Source organism: Camelus dromedarius, chromosome 17, assembly GCF_036321535.1.
Source record: "Camelus dromedarius isolate mCamDro1 chromosome 17, mCamDro1.pat, whole genome shotgun sequence".
In the NCBI taxonomy this organism is placed as follows: Eukaryota; Metazoa; Chordata; class Mammalia; order Artiodactyla; family Camelidae; genus Camelus; species Camelus dromedarius.
This window is the reverse complement of record NC_087452.1, coordinates 6,335,291-6,352,151: the sequence shown is the minus strand read 5'-3', so window position 1 is coordinate 6,352,151 and position 16,861 is coordinate 6,335,291. Positions and strand designations below refer to the sequence as shown.

The 16,861-nt window shown below is 41.0% G+C and overlaps 1 protein-coding gene and 1 pseudogene across 13 annotated transcripts in view; one reads left to right on the top strand and one right to left on the bottom strand.

The window, feature by feature from the left end:
* Positions 1–216: 216 nt before the first annotated feature.
* LOC135323369 (uncharacterized) lies at positions 217–8,415 on the bottom strand (annotated as a pseudogene).
* A 379-nt stretch (positions 8,416–8,794) lies between these two features.
* Positions 8,795–16,861, top strand: part of SETD5 (SET domain containing 5) — a 72,085-nt gene continuing 64,018 nt past the window's right edge. For 4 of the 13 annotated variants that reach the window (XM_031470795.2, XM_031470793.2, XM_031470801.2 and 1 more), the window contains exon 1: positions 8,796–9,107. The gene's annotated coding sequence lies outside the window, so the exon portion shown is untranslated. Of the gene's footprint in view, positions 9,108–16,861 lie in introns of all 13 variants that reach the window. The other 9 variants (XM_031470797.2, XM_031470803.2, XM_031470796.2 and 6 more) reach the window with 4 other exon arrangements.

Here is a 16,861-nt window from a genome sequence, read left to right as displayed (position 1 = left end):
AACATTGAAACAGATTTTGTAAGTTTAATCAAAGGAAAGGAAAATAGTTATCTTCCAGAGAATGACAATGTACTAGTGACAAGAGAGGGAAACACTTGTTTAAACATTTCTTTTAAAATAGTACTAAGACTTTCAGAAAACTTTAGATTTTGACATATCAGTGGCAAATGTGGCTCAGGTCTCTACTGTAAGGACCAAAAGATAAGCTAGAGACTGAAAAAAAAAAGTATTTTAAAAGGCCTGTACAGTACTAAGTCCAATAAAGCCCGCAAGTGTTTAATATTAATTAGTAAGCTAGGCATAGAAAAAGTAAAGCATCCTCATTTTCAGCAGCGCCTTTTCCACGAAGTTCAAGTGAGGTGTTATGTGGTAATATATGTCTGAAAATTCTAGGACAAAAAAAAAAATCAAATTATTGTACTTTGGTTACTATTTTTTTTTTAAGTTCCAAAGAAACACCATATACAGGTCTCTCCTATACCAAATGTTACAAATTAATTTTTAAGTTATCCTTGTTTATAGGAAGCCTTCAGTCACCCTCATACTTTTACCCTAAGGCTGAGTTTTGCAAATCAGTTATGAGGCTGTATCTGTTCAATGATACATTCTATGATGAAAGCAGTTTTCACTGGAAAGGAAAATGGTATTTAGCTTTTCTTAAGCCCAAATTCTGAATTTCCAACTGCTTACTATAGTTACCCCTGTATGTGCTACTTAAAACTCAACATGAGAGGGTGGGGTATAGCTCATTGGTAGAGTGCATGCTTAGCATGCACAAGGTCCTGGATTCAATCCCCAGTACCTCCACTAACAATAAATTAAAATAAAAAAATCCTTAAAAACAGAAACAAAAACTCAACATGAACCTATCTTTCTCCACAAAACCTGCCCCCTGTCCTAATATGCCCATACTCCCAGTAATCCAGGTTTAATACTGGGAGTCATTTTTAACTACATCCAGTTATTCAACAGGCATTGGAGTGTTTACTATATACACTGTGTTAGGGCAGCTCTTTCTCACACTTCTTGGTCTCAGGACCCCTTCACATTCTTAAAAATTGAGAGCCCCAGATAGCTTACTTTACCAGTATTTTACCATATTAGAAACTAAAACTGAGGAAAAAAATTAATATATAGTAACATGTACCACATTAACATTTTCATGGAAATAACTATTTTTAACAAAGAGTGGCATTGTTTTATATTTTTGCAATTCCTTTCTCTTAAATGTCTGCCTTAATAGAAGACAGCTGGATTTTTATCTTTTGCATTCAATTGGTTGAGATATGGTACTTACATGCAATTTTTTGTAATTATTTATTGGTCATATGGAAAATATTGGTTCACTTAGTTACGTAAGTCTTCCAAATATTGGCCTAGCTCATTACATAATATCTAAAAAATCATACTAATATTCCCACCTCTCATTAAAAACACTAAGTACTGGGAAGATGTCCAGCTCCTGAGGGTAGATAGAAGTTTTTCCAAAATTCTAATTTTCACTTCCACGTCTGAATTTTATCATTGACAACAACTGCTGTCAGTTGTTTTCCTTTAAAGACTCACTTCCTTCATTATTTGAAAAAATGTCTGCCAAATAGCCAATTCTGACAACCAAAATTTGATATTCTTTCAAGTAAAATCAGTGTTCCAAGAAAACAGGAGCTAATTCAGCTTGCAACTCAATTGCATGAGTGTTCGTTCTTGGGACAACCACTGTCCTTCAGCATGTAGCTGAACAACCGGACACAAACTTTCCATTTCATCACTGTATCAGTTATATAATCAGGGTCCAGATTTAATGAAATAATTTTTTTTTCACTGTTTTCACAAGGACATTCTTAAGTGAGAATGTCACCCCTTATGCTGCAAATGACTGCTACAGGTTCGTGCCACTGTGCCAAATGCTGGCAGTTTTACCCACCTTTGCTTTTCACCATTAGTGAAAATGTCAGGATAAACCATAAGATTTTAAAGATGCTGACTGGGGACATGTGTCTGTTACACTTTCACACAGGAGAGTCTCTGACTAGTTGATGCTGATGGTAGACAGCTAACAGCAAAATAACAAGCCCAGCTATGTCTGTAGATTCATCTATTGTAAGGCGTAAGTACACTTCTACTGGTGAGATACACAGACTTCATGTCTGTGCACAAATCTTAATGTGACAGTTACTGTATTGTTAAAAAGAGGCACTACCATGATTGTTTACTTTTCATCCCACAGACATTCAGCATCATCAACTGCGTATGGCTTTTTATAAAGTTTATCAGCTATTGTGTGTGTTCCACCAGCCAGTGTCACACAGTCTAACTTATCCTTTAAGATACTTCAGTAGGTTTTTATTATTGTTTCTTTGGAGAGGATTCTTCCAATGCATTATACAACTGTGATATATTAATTTCATACTTCTAGCATTTTTAGACACAGATGAGGTGTAGTTGTGGGCTGAACATGTAGTCTTCCAATCTTTTTTAAGCCAATGATCCATTCTTAAATAAGAAAACTGTAAGTTGGTTTATTTTCAATATAGCTATTGATTTTGGAGGTACAACCTAAACAGTGAGGTAATTTCTAAAAACACAATATTCATACCCTAAACCTATTAAGAAATTCTGGAAAATTCAAGAATATACAGCATTGCTAATAACATCAGTGATGATGTCATCACACATCACGTAGCCTCTAAACACCTGTGAGAATGAGTTGAAAAGGTAAATTATATCTGAGTATTATTAAGTTTTGACCCTGTGCTTAGGCAACAGGGATGCAGCCAAAAACAAGCAATGTCATTCCCTCAAGGAGCCACCTTAAAAAAGCAGGAAAAAAAACCCCAATTACTAATTACAATTGTGAGAAGTGCTATGACAGAATTCAAGTCGGGAACACAATATAGGGGAGTTAAGAACGTCATGGAAGTCTTCCTTGAGAAGTGATGTGTTGAGACCATTCTTTTCAGTGACTGACATCCAGTCAGTTATTGAGTCCTTTAACTTCCTTTCCATTTTGATTGCTGTCACTATCTCAGACCCCATCACTTCCGGTCTGGACTACCACACAAGAACCTAAGTGATCTCCTTTCAACCCCACAACCCACCTTGTGTGCAAACAGATAAATTTCCTGAAGACTGTGTCCATTAGAGAAAGACAGTACCCTAAACTGGTAAGGAATACTGACTAAGCAAGTCAGGCCAGAGTTTGAATCCCTGACCCTTAGTTGGTGTGTCCACAGGGAAGTTGTTTAACTTTACTGAGCTTTAGGTTCCTACTCTGTAAGATGAGGTTTTATGTGTCTAAACCACACTGAATAATACACTAGCAGAGTTTGGCACACTATCTGGTACACAACTGGCACTCAGTGAATATTATTAGTTCATTTCTTCTAACCTATGTTTCCATTAGCTTTTGCCTACAGTATACACTAGAATAGGTTGCCATTACTTATTACAGTAAGAAGTCTGGGATGAGATTTTAACCAAAGGTCAGTAAAAAAGTCTGTAAAAGTCAGAGTGTTGACCAAATTGACAAGGATTCAGACACTAGAGGTGGGCTTAGTTAACTGGTTAAATAATGGGTCTATAAATGTGAACTGAAAATGTGTTACTGTTGTCAGCAGGAAGAACCAATCTTAAACATGTTTTTTAAAAAAACCTAAAAAGAACGAGAAAATAAAGGGTGATTACCAGTACAAACTAAAGGTTAGTAATGACTGTGACCTTCAGGGAGCAAAGCTGGAAAGTAGGATTAAATGTACCCATGACTTTGAGATACAATCAGAGAGGCAGAAGGAGTCTCTCTAGTCACCAGGAAGGTATATAGCATGTATCCCAGGAATAAATCATCAAGTTCAGCTCTGGCCTAGATCAAACAAACTTAAATATTTTATTTCATGCTTTTAACAGTTCTCTAATAATCCAGTTTCTCACCCACTCCATCAAGACTGGAAAGTCACAGCTAAGGAAAAAAGTCTTCTGGAGAAATATGTCCTCCACTATAAAGTAGGGTGCTGCTAGAGAACAAAATAAGAATTCTCAGCCTGCAAAGTCAAGTACCAAGATTCCTGGATATGTGACCTCACAAGGTACTCTACAATTAAGACCGGCCTGAAATAGACAAGTTAGTCTTACTCTTGTGATACTGATCCCTATCATATTCTGGATTAAGTTACAAACCATAATTATACCAAACCTCTTCCACATATTAAAAAATATGAGAAACATGTAGCTCCAATTTTGCAAATCTTAAAAAATAAATAAAAGCCCTTACAAAACCTTCAACCCTGTCATGCAAGTACAAGTGTTCACTCTAATTTTTGTCCTAGGAGTATAAGAAATAATATGACTCCACTTCAAAAGGTTAGGTAGCCAGTTTATTTTTAAAATTGTAATAAAGTCTATGGAAGTAAAACAGGAAGAGGATAAGTGCAGTGGTTTGTACAGGAAACCCAAGGAAGAGCTGAATGGTGGACAGATGTATTCAGAGACCATGAGGCCATGAATAGGACATTAGGCGACTTGGTTTAAATATGATCCTAAAGTTTTTCCATAAAAGGAACCTTGTTTCTGTGGACTTAAACTATTATTTGAAAACCAAGTTCACATATACATCAATAAAATCAACATTTACTGAGTATCCAGCTCTGTATTCAGGCACGGGGGAATGAAAACCAAATCCATTATCCTTGAGGAATGCATTTAGTGGGAAAAAGACAAAAAAGGGAACATACTTGCTCAAAAACATTTACTTGCAATATTTTAACATTCTTTTGAAAACAAAACAATCTGACCTACAAGTTTCCAAGACTATAAAATAGTACTATTTTTTTGCCTTTCAAAATGTTTCCCCATTCAAGTTTTTTGGTGGAAGAAATTAGGGACAAAGTAGAGGGAACATACAGTTTCCCTGAAGGTGTAATCATTTCTGTCAGACAGGCATACTGTAGCCCCAGGGCTATATTTGCAGTGTGATTTCTGGGCCACCAACATAAGAAGCATACAAGGAACTTGAAAAAGTCACAGAATTCTAGTGCCTCCTGCACCATCTTAACTGAATTCAGAATCTCTGGGTGTGCAATTGGAAATCTGCATTAAATAGCAAGCCAATTGTGTGCAGTTAAATCTCATTTTTAGGAGAAATTTTAAGTAAAAAAAAATTGTCTTTAAAAAATAAATTGAAATTTATAAGATGCTATCCATATTAGCACATAAATCAAAAAGCATTTTGGTGTTAAAATATCTTAATTTATACTTCATCAGGGTGAAAACTTACTCTGTGATGGTTTCCCATAACTTAAGATATGATACTTAGGGCCTCTTCTGGTGGAAGTTTTTCCAAAATTGAAAACCTGTATAACTGAAATTTAGTTGATTAAAATATAGTTGATTAACATCAACTATAGTCCTAGTCCTCACCAAACTTTTGTCACCATCTAAAATCCCACTTCCCTAAAATACATTATGCATTCTTTTTTGAAATCCAAACTAGTCAACACTTGCTTTCTCAACACACTGTTGTCCAAGGCAGGTTTATCTTTAGGAATGGTTTGTTAGATTTAGCTTTCAGCTGAAGTATAGAAATAGGTATTTAAGAAAAAAAAAAAAAAAAGCCAAAAACCTCTAAATGAGCCAGAGAGGTTCAACATCTATTTCCTTACTGCTCGCGATGATGAGAAAACTATCAATGTCCATATTAGGCATTTTGCAATCCACAACACAAGATTGTGGCTATAGCCACATCATCCACAGTGGCAATTTAAATTCAAATTACATAAAATTTAATCTCAGTTCTTTAGTTACAACAGCCACACTTCCAGTGCTCAGGAGTAATAGATGGTTAGTGGCTACCATATTGGTCAGTGCAGCTACAGAACATTTCCATCACTGCAGAAGGTTCCATTGGACAGTGTTAAACCACAGCACTAGCAAACGTACAAAAAACTGTTTGAAAGACCAATCTATCAAACCCTATAAAGACATCTACATGTCGCTTCCTCCATTTTATTTGCAATTGGCTAGACATGAAGGAATATACTGCGAGCTTTGGTACAAGACTCAACAGGAGCCTGTGCCCTAAAGAAGCTCAGAATAGTTAAGAGGATTTAAACAAGCAATGACAACGACCGGAAAAGTGCTATGATTCAACCTGCTGTGGGAGCAGTAGAAAGTAACACTAACTTGTTTAAAAGGGAGTCTGGCTTAAAGGACAACAGATCACAGAAGGCACCATCACAGGGGAGATATTTGAATCTTGATAGTCTTTACTTGAAGGGTGAAGGCTATCAAGGGTAGCATTCCAGAAGGAACCACCCTACAGTAAGGTCTGATAAAGTCATTATGCTTTGGGCAAACAGCAATCAATTCCCTGTGACTTGAGGTAGAATAGTAGTGTTTGTGGGTTTATGTGGAAAATTGTGGAAAATGAAAAAGCTGTTAAGAAAAGATGCGGTCAGGCCACTGAGGGACCTTGTATATCACATCCCTGCTGATGGAACTCATCCGGTAAGTAGTTAGGAACCAGTATATGAGCTGCATCAGTTGTTTTCCCACTCTAACTGTATGCTAGGACAACTGTCCTGGCAATACGTACAATGTAGCAGACCGAGACATCGGTTGCAGGCTATTAGCAACCTGGCTACTGAACTCAGTTACTAAGTGATGAAAATGGTAACAGAGAGATTGAAAAGTATTCAAAGAATTTAAAAGGGAGATGTTGCTGAACCTCACATCCAGGTCTCAGTACAGCAGTAGTCAAGATCATCTGGGCTGTGAAGAGGGTGAGTAGAATCCCAGTTGAGGGTAAAGGAGAAAATGAAAAATCAAGGTAAACACTAAAGAACATCCGTAAAAGAACAACAAACATTGCTGGGCAGGACTGAGGCCTCTGCTCTACTTGGGTAACCTTAATTGGTTGTGGAACCTGTCTGGTTTCATGACTCACCGGGCTACCAAAACAGGAGAGGAGAAAGCCAATATGTCTGGGGACTGGACGAGTGAGTACAACAAACAGAAAATTGGCTGAAAGTATGAGTGAGAGTTGCTAAAATGCCTGAACCTCGGGATGCAAGGGTGGGGGCCTAAATGTTAAGAACAAGATTTCATCTGAGATGCTGTACTTCGGCGATGTAGCCAGGGTCTCAAATAGGGTGAGTATAAAACCCAAGTGATCATGCCTTTAATGTACCTCCCTTTATCCCTAGGAAAAATGCGACAAAAGAATCTTAAGTACTAATAGCACGCAGTCTCACTGCATAAAATCGGCCCCAGGTGATTCCTGGACTCCATTTCCCTCCTCTACCCCTATTATAATTACTTTGTGACACAAACTCAAGTCTGTGGCTAGATAGAGAAATTGGACTCGTCCTCATTTTTACACCAGCTCAATCCCCTGCAGGACAACGCCCAGGAATCAGGTTAAGCCCGGGCAAAAGAATCCCGCCCATAATCGAGAAGGAGCGACTCGACATGGAGGCGATGACGAGATCGAGGGGGAGGGAGGGATTCTTCTAGGCCCAGGGCGGTCCTTAGGAGACTGGAGGCAGCAGAGAACTCCCATAAAGGTATTGCGACACTCCCCTCCCCCTGCCGAGAAGGGTGCGGCCTTCTCTCCGCCTCCTCCACTGCAGCTCCCTCATGATTGCAGCTCGCGCCGATTTTTGGAGAACATGCGCCTCCCACCCACAAACCAGCAGGACCGACCCCCGCTCGTTCCTCCACCCCCACGGGTCCTGGAGCAGGTCGCGCTAGTCTCGTCCTTCAGGCGGCCGGCGCCCAGGGTGGAGCCCCAGTCGCCACCACCCAGAAGTCTCGGCCCGGCAGCCCGCCCCCGCCTCCAGCGCGCGCTTCCTGCCACGTTGCGCAGGGGAGCGGGGCCAGACACTGCGGCGCTGGGCCTCCGGGAGGACCGTACCAACGGCCGCCTCCCCTCCGACCCGCGCAGTGGTTTCGCTCATTTGGGACCGAGCCAATAGCAAGGGGCCGTTCCTTGGACTTCAGCAGCCAATCAGATGCTGAAGCCGAGAGGGCGGCGGGTAAACCAACTCCCCCGAAGGAAGAGGAGGGTGGCAGGACGCCCGCTCGGGAGCCACTTTCACTGACCCTCTCCTCCCCACCGCGGGAGGCCGACCGCACCCGCCTGTCCAGCTCTCTCCCCACCCCACCTACTTACCCACCCACCCAGGGGGCAATGCGAGTCCCTAGGCGGCTGCGCACTCCCGACGCTGTAACTGACAGGCGTTTTACTCCAACCAAAACACGCCATTTGTGTTTTCACACACGGCGGGAGGAGAAGCGACCAATCAGTGACAAGAAGAGAGCCGGAAGCGCTCCACCCTCTGCAGGAGCAATGGCTCCATCCGGATTCGAGCCTTTTCCGCTCCCTTCTCCCTCCCTCTCCGGTTGCCGCAGGGCGGGCCGCATTCCCGCCAGCCTCTGACCACCTCTTTCCAATCCAGCGTAACAAACGCTACGGTCCCAACTTCCCGCGGGAGAAGGCGCCTCCCTGCTACCGGCTAGACGACCTCAGCCACCCATCCCCCCCAATCGGCCAGGCCTCCCCCCACACCAGAGTCCCGCTCCCCTACCTAGCCGAGGCTCTCTGAGGAGCCGGAGCCCCAGAGCACAGCCTCTTCTCTAGGCGGCCCCGGCGGCTTCCGCTGATTGGCGGCGAGCTAGCCAATGGGTGCGGGGCGGTGGGCGGAGGGGCCAATGGCGCGGCGGGAGGGGGCGTGTCCCGGGTGCCCCTGGCGCCGGCGCTGGGAATCCCCGTGCGGTCAGTGGCGTTTCCGCTCGGGCAGCGGGCTGAGTGAGCTGCTGCCGCCGCCGCCGCCGCCGCCGCCGGGGGAGGGGCGGCCGCCGCCCGCCTGCGCTCAGAGACTCACGCAGCCCCAGTCCCGCCAGTCCGCCAACACTGTAGTGCCGGCCCCCCCCTTCCCTGGCCCTTCCCCCTCCCCGCCTTTGGCTCGCTCCGCCTTTCTGCCCCCCACCCCCACCTCACGGGTTCGGGCCATTCCCGGCCAGGAAACGCCGTGGCGCCGCTTTGGGCCTAACTCGAGTCCTGCTGCCTCCCGGGAGTGCCGTGCGCCGCAGCCCGGGCCCAGGCCTGGGATAAGGTAAGGGTCCGACAGAAAACAGAGACCTACCCTCACGACCGGGCCCCGGGGGAGGGAAGGGTCACCTCCTCCGTCTCCCCGCGCTTGCTCTCGGGACGTGGGCCTGGCCCTCTCCAGGCTTTCAGCAGGAGGATGCTGCCCCTTCCCATCCCCCTCAACACCCCCCACACACCGTTGCACCCCTCTTTCCCAGGCAGAGAGGCCCCCTCCGGAATCCAGTCGACCCCGCTACTCTTTTCGCGTCTTTCCTGGGTCAGGACGCTTCCCCTCCCCCCATGGCTCTTCACCCCTTTTCCTGGGAACTGCCTACTCCACGTTTACCTTTTACTTGAGGTTAGGCCTCTCGCTGCCCTCCTCTCAAAATACACAGGCACACTTTTTTCCCCCTCCCTAGGCCCCCCCCTTTCGCGCGTCCTTGTAACAACTCTGATCGCTCTGGGGGCTCGATCCCCCCCCCGCCCCCGTAATGTTCCTGGACGCCTTCTCTCTCGTTCTGGGGTCCCCATCGCTGATGATTGCTTCCTTTCCCACACTGAAGGCATTACCTTCGCCACCCCCACCTCACGTTCTCGGGTTCTCAGTGGCGTATGCCCCAGTAGCTCTGAGATGGCCCTACTGAATTTGTAGGGTTCTAGCTTGGAGTTGGGCCAGGTTGTGTCGTTTTCCCTGTCTTGGGCGTGGGGAGCGATCGTTTGAGAACGTCTTTAAAGGCAGAAAAACGTACCCCTTTATGAATTCCCTTTTCCTCTGCGTGGAATCCAGGGATGCGAAGTGAATGGTGGTGAGAAAAAGCCCTGTTTTTTAAGTAGGTGAATCGCGGGAGAGGGAAAGTTTTAACTGTTGGGAAAGCCCCTTCTATGCTAATTTATTCTGTAGAGCTCCTTTGCTTGCCTCGCTTCTTAGGAATAACTGGTCTTTCCCTTGGATACTGATGCTGCAGCCAGCTCTGCTGGTCTGGGTCAGGGGTGCGTGTATGACCTGCATTTTCTGCTTTCTCATGTTACTTGTGCAATGTGTTCACCACTAACTCATTTCTTGCCCAGACCTCTGGGTTCCATTGGGCTTTGTCTATACTTAGTTCATTTTTCCAGTTTTTCCGGTGCTCATAGTACTGAAAGAATCCCCAGGTCCTCTCCTAATTTCTTTTATCATTTGATTAGACAAGATGCATTTAAATGGCATATTGGTGACCAAGGTCATATTTACATTTTTTTGTTGGGCAGATGTTACATAGCTGTACTTTGATTGGGGAGGATCCAGCTGAGTTGAGTGTTCTGAGCTTTTCAGGAGAAAGTGTACCCCTATTTGGGAAAATTCCTTGATGATTAGTTTTTTATCATTGTTTTTAGGTCACTGAGAAAAATTATAACTGGTAATTCTAGGTGTGTGGAATCTCAGCTAGCACTAAAGCAGAAAACATTCACATTATCAGAGGTTTTTTGGCCTCTTGGAAGGCAGAGGTAATTTTTTTTATTGGATTTCTACCAGTTTTCTCAAAAGGGTCACTAGTTTTCTTCTATAGCCAAAAATTCTGGCCTGTTACGTGATTAGAGTGGTTTGGACAGACAGTCATTATGTATAGAAAAATGAATTATGTCCTTTCATAGGACATAACACAAGCCTCTGTCTTTAGCTGCAAATTTAGATTTGACTAAAGAGAGTGGCAAATTGGCCTTTTAAAGACTGAAGCCTTAATCTTCACTCCTAAATTGCGGGCTTAATTAAAATGGATATTTGGAATTTGGTAAATGTTGGTTTTTCTAATAAAAGGCCTTAGTTCAAACTAAAAGGGAGACCTTTGGATTGTTTCTTTCTAAAAGCGTAATTCCAGTCCTTTTGGCATGGAGCACTGGTCCAAAAAAAAAAAAAAGAGTGTGTAAGGAGTGGGGGTGGGGTAAGGAGAAGGTTGTTCCTTTGGGTTGGATCACAGGGGTGAGTATACAAGGCAGCAGCAGCTGCTGGCTCTGGAGCTCTGGTTGCTACGTGAGAAGCTTGAGTAGTGCTGGCTCCTGTCTCCAGGGAAGGACAGCAGTGCAGCGTCCATTAATGCTGTTGGCTGCAGGGAGCTGCACTTAGGCGATGGCTGCTTCAGGACTGAGAAGAAACCTTGCTTTCCTGGGAATTTTCACTGCTGAGCTGGTTTGCATTTTACTGGTGGGGAGATGAGCATTAGCAATTCATAACCTTCTACCCATTTATGGATATCCGCATCTGGAAACTGGATCATAGTTAAAGACTATTCTTTATGGTCTGGTTTTTGTTTTTTTGGCAGATATTTGGTTTTTATCTGGGGATTTTGCTTGGATAGGACTGAGAGTTCTGTTCGAATTTTGATTTTTCAATCTATTTAAAACTAAAGTAATAAGAATTTAAGAATCTTCCTGAGAACGAGGATGGGGGAAATATCAGTTCATTTTTCTGTAACTGATGTGTTTTCCTTCATCTCTTTTGTCAGTAAATCAATTTTAATACTTCATTGTTTGTATGTCGTCTTCCAGTTGTTAGAATGATTTCTAAATATAAACATCAGAAGTATTCTCTTATTTTCTGAATTAGTAATAGACTTCTCCAGATTAGATTATTTCTTTAGAATTTGACCTATCATATTGATTTATTATAATATTTGTTGAATATAGTCTTCTAAGATCACAAGAATGTGTGTTTGGCCATGGTCCATCTGAAATGTAGGACAGACTAGAAGAAATATTCAGAAATTGAATAAATCTAGTGTCCAGGATGCTTGAGAAGATGCTTCTGAGCCCCTTATGTGATCTCCCTTCCCCCACAGCTCTTACACTTTAGGAAGATCTCTGATTAAGCAGAATAGTTGGTATGGAAGTACTTGGAGAACCACCACCCCAGGATACCATCAGTTACGTACAGTACTTAACAGTTGCCAATGTGTTTTCTTCCCCCCTCCAAGAGTCTAGCATCTTACAGTATTTTTTTTCTTCAGAATTTTGATATTTTCAGTTTTGTGTACATGTACACAATCATCTATCCTGTGTAGTATGACTCTGGCGTTTGTGGCAGGGAACCAAAAAGAATGGGAATCAGTTTTGTCATTCACAAATATGACTTGCATTGTCTCTCAGTGATAGAGGTGAACTAAAGCAACAGAACCTTTAATGGATAGTATTTTAGGTGGTTCTAAGACTTTGGATTCTCATGTGTAGAAGATGCTATGTCAGATAGATAGGGTTTCACTTATACTGGCTTTAACTAAACATAGTTAAGGTATAAATGTCTTTTAGTTTGTTATTTAATATGAAAGTTACCTTATAAAGTAATTGCTTTTAACTCATATTTCCTGTTTGGAACCTGTTATGATCCTAATGCTTTCCTTTGAATCATAGAGGGCCTTTTCATAGGATTTATTTAACCAGTATGCTTGGAAATTTTAATATCTTTTGATAATGTTTTGTGTACAGGAACATACATACTTTCTGAATTTATTTTGGCTTTTCTGGAGAAGAGTGCCTATTTCATTTTTTGCCTTTGGACAGGAAGATTATACAGTACAAAATGTAGATGTGCAGATAGCCACTTTTACTTTACCCTCTTCATATTCATATAACTTATAAAACATTAGGCCATAGTTAACGACAATGATTATTAGACACATCTTAGTGAGAAATTGGATCGTGAATAGGATTTTCTTATAACTTCTGGTTCAACTGTTGATTTGTCAGTTTAATTTGAAACTAGAAGGCCTAGTAGTGAATTTTATTTATAAATTTTTTTTCAGGTATTGAAAACTAAACTTATTGATAGGGATGTTTTGTTTAAGACAGACAAAACTTACTTTGACCCTGTTAAATTGTGAGATAGTACCTGTTTAGTAATACTACTGGTGGTTATTTGTAATTTGATGAAAAACAGCCTTTGAGAGACACTCCTTAGAAAATAAGTAAAATGTACCTGAGATAAACAGGGATTGGTGCCATTCCTTACTGCCAAAAATTCCAAAATATGTGGTGAAATGGCATTTTTAACCTTTTCCTTGATGCAGTGATTGATTTCTCTCACGATAAAGATTCAGGAAAGTTCATAAAAGATTGATAGAATATCATTTCTTCATTTCTTTAACTTCTCAATACATGTTTTGTTAAATCAGTTAGAGTCTTATGAAAAGTATCCTGTTGTATATTCATTCTAAATTAAGTAAAAGATACCCAGTTTCTTGGCAGGGGGCTGGGGGGTGGGTTGGAAAGCATCACTTTAGAGAATTCTGTTACTCTGACAGAGTGTATTCAGACTTTAAACACTTTGTGATGGAAACTGTGGGAGATAATAAAGGAACGATGAAGCAGAATATCTGTCTATATGAGCCCTCACTGAGCAAGGAATTTGTAATCCCATCCTGCCTCACTTTTTCTATCATATTGATACTTCAGTGAGAGACGCAAGGGTCACATTAAGTATCTGATATGAGGATAGGGAAAAGGAATTTTCTGCTTATTGGAATAATGTCTTAGTATTTTTAAAACACTTAAGATTATTGGCCAATTTGGCCTGATACATACGACTGTTGATTTGGTCTGACTGCTTTCTCTTTCTCTTCTGTGCCCTTCTATCTTCCTTGAAGCATGAGAATTCTCAGTTTTGATGACGAATTAAAGTAATAGGAATCATTCCTTTAGCTGTGTTAGTCATGTATATACACCAAGAACTGAGGATACTCCTCGGCCAATGTTATAAATCACAAAAAAAGCAGTGGATGTAGGAATTTATACAAAATTTGTTTCTAACTGAGGATTCAAGTTTTTGATGTGCTACCTAATTGAGGGAAAATGCTGAATTCTTGCTGCTCTGCTTGAAAAAAATAGATGGAAGCATGGGAGGAGCCTGAGACCTCTGCAGCAAGATTTGGTCTGAGTAGAAAAGGAAGATTTTTGTTTCAAATTGCCAGCTGCTTATGTCAGACTGACTCCCTTATTATGCCTCTAGTTGGCCTGTCAATATGGCCCAACAGCTAGATAAGTGCGGGGCAGGACAAAGGGCTCTTTGCACAGCAGGGAGGCAGTGTTGGTGGGGGAGGGGCAGGAGGTAGGAAAGGCAGGAGGAGTTTCTTTTCCCTGGGAGATTATTCAGTTTGGCATACAATTAAAGAAATCATTTATAGTTCCCACTCGAGCTCTGAATTTGTGCCAGCCATATACTATTAACCCCAAATTTAGTATATCCCTGAATATCTGGTAGGAATCCATCCCCTCTTGCTCCAAAGAAAAATAAAAAATTAAAGCTCTAGTGTAGGTTAAAAGAAAATAAATCTTATGTTCTCCACTCTTCTAAATACAAAGCATCTCCCGAGTAGACCAGTTCTAGAGCATCTGACAGCTGAATTCTCATTAAAAAATGGAAAAGAATATTCTATACAAAAAAAAATTTCTATTTCATTATATATATTGTCCTTAAATTGGGATTAGACCAGAATAAGTAGAATAATTTGTTTCCCATTGTGAAATAGTTGCATATTGTTAGCTCCAGTTTTATATTAGTAATATGGAGAGCACCCTCCAGCATTCAAGTGTTGGGTTGCAGTCACGTGAAGTACTAACTGAAGAAAGGCTACTTATTGTTTCAGTCTCATTCCTACTTCCTGGAGAACCTGATATTCCCTGGAGACTACCCACCCCACCCCACCCCACCCACCCTTTTAGGTTAGGCACAACCTTGTTTGATACATATGTGCTCAGCTCCCAACTGAAGGTGGGATGGTTGCATCTAGTTAGAATTAATATGAATCATAGAATTGGAAGAGGTGTGTCGGTTATCTATCCCTTCAAGCAAAATCATAATGAAATATTTCAAAGTTTGGGCCACTGTAGAAGTTTTCATTAAAATGTGAAAAGGATCATTGTCCTGAACAGTATTTGTAGTTATTTTTAAAATAAATGGCAGGGAATATATATGTGCCAATTCTTTTTTAAAATCCAGAATATTAAAGAATTGAATTCACAGACAAATCAGCAATTATTTTGATTGCAAAAGGATTCCTACTTTATAAAAAGTACATACTGAGGATCTTTTCCATGTTTAACATTTTGAAAGAATTTGATTTTTAGAAATAAATGGTTGGAATCAGTTTTCTAAGTACATCTGTTGCTTGAATTGAGATACCACCTGTATTGCAATGTTATTAAACTAGCCTGAAAGTTTTCCCTTCTATCCAGACTGCAGGAGAAAATAAAGGAAACTGGAGAGCTAATTTTTGCTTATGGATTCAGAGCTTGTGGCTGTTAGCAAAGAAGAGATGTTTTAACTTAATAGAGTAACTAAAAACTGCCTTTAATGCTCATTGTAATATTAGGCAAACTTGACCAAATTTAGTGTCATTACCCTCTGTAAAAGAAAGATAAATTTGTTACCCACTTAATGTTATATTTTTATGTGCAGTGGTCTTGGCAGTAATGGTATATTTTGATCTGAAAAGGGAAGTTTGAGTGCCTCATTATTGCCATTAGTTAGAAGGTTTTTTTTTTTCAATCTGTAAAATAGTAACAACATTAACATGAAATTTAATGGGCTGTATTTTATATTACTATAGAAATTTAGCATAGTCATTTCTTCTCTTTATACTTCCTTCACATGGATTATTTCCATAGATTTGTGGAACTAAAATAGAAGCCATCTAGTTCAAACCCTGGCCTCCATTCCAGACAGTTTTCTCTGCATGTACTAAGACTCACATTTGCTAGCATTAGAGTAAACATCCTTTGCGCACATGCGTGTACACACACACATGCATGCGCGCACACACCACTCCTAAAATAATTAGAAGTCTCTTCCCAAATAATTAGAAATCTCTTCATCGTGACTAGTGCTCCTTTTACCTGAATCATGCCAGAGACCCTAAAACATTCCTGGCAAAAGTAGGGGGGTGCATTTTGATCCCAAAGGTTGTGTTAAATGCTTTGGCTCCCCAAACAGCTAATCTCATTTCAGTAAGACCCAGCCAGCAATAGGCTAGAATGGAGGTGAAACACAGCTCTGTACCTCATCTTGTCTGTGCAGCTGCTCCACCTTATTTCCTGCTATTATTATCCCACAGTGCCTCTCCCCAGCAAGCAAAAAAGAAAGTAGGACAAAGAGGAAACATTGGATGGGCTAATATGATTTTTATTATGGTTAGATTGTGGGTTTGTTTACCTAAATACTGAGCTAATTTGTCCTATTCTTAAAAGTCAGTAGCAAAAGAAATTTTATAACTTTAGTGATCTTCCATATTCTTTCTTGATAATCCATTTCAGTTCTTAGCTTTACAGGAAAAAAATGTTTTTAATCATACTTAATTTTTATTGGTTGTTCACCCAATCATTATTACCGACAGATGCCACTGTGAGTATTATTAGCTTGAAGAAAGGGAGACTCTCTTCTGTAGATAATATTTGCAATTTGAATTGGGAGTTACTAATTTGTGTAACTTAGATTTATGACTAAAGTAAGGTTAAGGAATTAAACCTTTATGTGTGTTTACCCTTTTACCTTCAAGCTGCATAATTTATGTTCTTCAAGCCTTCTTTTTCCCATACCACCCCCTCGAAACAAGAAATTTTATTTTTGTCATTTTTGTTGTTTTCTGATGCTGAGATTTTCTCCTCCCCACTCCTGAAATGTGAAGACTCAGATAAAACCCAGTAATCTAATAAGGTGTGTGCTCTGCTGAATATGGTAAGAGGATTATTTCATAATTCTTAGAAATTATGATCTGGTTAGAATGTTCCAGTATAGTGTTAGCATATTTGATAATG